We start from the raw sequence: 2430 nt of genomic DNA on the forward strand, positions 1-2430 counted from the left end.
AAAAGATTAAAAAGAAACTTTTAAAATCCTAATTCGCCCCCCCCCCCCTTGGGCATACACCTTACTTTTCAAGATGTGCTACTAGAGGGACATGAAAGGCCCTATGAGGGGTGATGTGAGGTTTGGTCCTTCCAGTGACAAGTGTGGAATTAAGGGGTTTATGTACTTTCTAGAGGAAGATAGGGTGCAAGAATCAACGTTGGGTACTACCCTCTTTTTGTCCTCATCCTTTCTCTCGCTCAACTCCTCCTTGTCTTTAATATTTTTTTATTTCATTATTATGAAGAGTGGATATTGCCTGGGCTTGCTCATGATATGATGAAGGCTTAGTGTTTGGTTCACATTCCACCCCATATTGTCCCTTGAGGTTCACTACGGGTTGACTCGGTAACTTACCCTCATCTTTCCGACTCAAAGTAACAGCTAGTTGCCCTATGGTGGCTTATAGCTTCATAATGGACTGGGAGTGGGAATGAAGAAGTTGTCGATCTATTTGGCGATCAGCCTCAATACTTTTAGGACCTTTCAACACCATCTCCTAGAAAAAATTGTATTTGGGTTAAGGAGGAGGTGGCTGCTGAAATGATGAAGGTTTGGGGGCTAATGTGGAATGAATCTTAGAATTGTAAGGGCAAGAGGGTTGAGCATCTGAAACTTGTGGAGGTCTTTGGGATTGAAAACCCGGACCTTGTTGCCTCCAGGAGAAATTGAGATGTTGTTTCCACCCAAGGTTGTATGTATTTGAATAGGGGTTGTTTGACGGCCTATCATACTAGTTATAGGTGGCTTTTACTTCCTCGTATACAAGCTCAGGCTAGGATGGCACATGTGGACAATTGTAATACAAATGGGAAGGATTAGAGTAGATTGCACACACCTTTACACAAGACTGTAGTTGTTGTGGTTGCCTTAAGGACAAGCACTGATCAAACTTTTTAGATATGCTATGCAAAGTGGATGCCAAGTTATGGTCTGAGGTCAACTCGTAAACTCCCTTGGGTTTAGAAGTAGATGGATCAAGAGGTCTACGAGTTGCCACATTGTGCTGCTAGGAATTCTCAGTTAGGTTCTCAAAGAGAACCCATGCCTCATTTTCATGTTTAGTGAGGAAAGTACCTCGGTATAATGCATCAACCATCAACCTATCTCTCTCAACTAACCCTTCGTAAATGGTTCGCACTAATTGCCACTTGGGGACCTGATAATGTGGGCATTGATGGAGTAAGTCCCTAAAGCGTTCTCAAGTCTTGAAAAAGAGTTCCCCATCCATCTGTGAGAAGCTCATGATGGCTCTTTGAAGCTAGTTCATCTTCCTAATTGGGAAGTACTTTTTCAAGAATTCATGTTGCATGGTGGCCTAGTTGGCCACCGAGTTTAGTTCCAAGAAAGTCAGTCAATATTTGGCCTTATCCTTCAGAGAGAATGGAAAAAGACAAAATAGAGAGTGTCATCACTGAAATTAGGTATGTGGATGGTGGAGCAAATTTCCAAGAATTCATCTAGATGTTGGTAAGGATTTTCTGTAGAGTTTCCATCAAAGGTGGGCAGCATCAAGATAATAGAAGTCTTAATCTCGATTTACGCCTCCTGGACATCCGAAAACCAGATGTAAGATAGCAAGGTGTATGCATTAGGTACAAAGCATTCCCTAAGCGGCCGAAGGGGCTGCTCCTCCACGGGGCTCGAGGTTCCTAGATTTGTTCAATGGGAACCGGTGGTTGTTCAGCCATGAGTTTCAGTTCAGACAACTCATCAATCTTCAGATTAGAGGTAGGTTTCCTAGAGGATCTATGGGATTTCTCAATCTCGAGTTGTAGGGGCACTATCTCAGGATCCAAAGAACACAAACCAAACATACAAACTTGATGCACATAGATTTAAGACTTCCAAATTAGCAAACAAAATTAGAAAGAAAGTAAACCAAAAAAAAAAAAGCAACAATATCACAAAATGAAAGTTGGCTTATAACTATAGCTAAGTCCTCGGCAACAATGCCAAAATTTTGTAGGCTTGCCAAGGCTTGGGTCCTTAACTACCAAAAATAATATTTATAAAACCTAACTTAATCCCAAGTTTAGTAGAAAGTGGGGTAGTTTGGTGTCGATCCTCAGGGACTTAAAGCGCAATTATCAAACCACTTCCAAATTAATCTGTTGTAGCCTTGTATAAAAGAAAAGTAAAAGATGATATTTTTCAGGATATTTTCTATCAACTAATTGAAAGCATGCAAATCTAACTTAACTCTACTCCTACAAAGCAATGCTTAATCATGAATGACACCTAGGATGTTTTTTGTGTAATATAAGTTTAGTGAGTTTACTGCATTAAACTAATCAGAACTCGGCTAAACAATCCAAGGAGTATTTCAATGGCATAGAGTAGTAAGGGTGCACAACTCGTCTGGAGCATAGTCGAGAACCAGAGTATACT

At 40.7% G+C, this 2430-nt stretch overlaps 1 non-coding gene across 1 annotated transcript; it reads left to right on the forward strand.

Moving 5' to 3' along the window:
• Positions 1-1196: 1196 nt before the first annotated feature.
• LOC131152487 (small nucleolar RNA R71) lies at positions 1197-1302 on the forward strand. The gene has a single exon (XR_009135986.1). It is a non-coding gene; the product is annotated as a small nucleolar RNA R71 (small nucleolar RNA).
• The last annotated feature ends 1128 nt before the right edge of the window (positions 1303-2430 follow it).

The sequence above is a fragment of the Malania oleifera genome, chromosome 3 (assembly GCF_029873635.1).
Source record: "Malania oleifera isolate guangnan ecotype guangnan chromosome 3, ASM2987363v1, whole genome shotgun sequence".
Taxonomy (NCBI): domain Eukaryota; kingdom Viridiplantae; phylum Streptophyta; class Magnoliopsida; order Santalales; family Ximeniaceae; genus Malania; species Malania oleifera.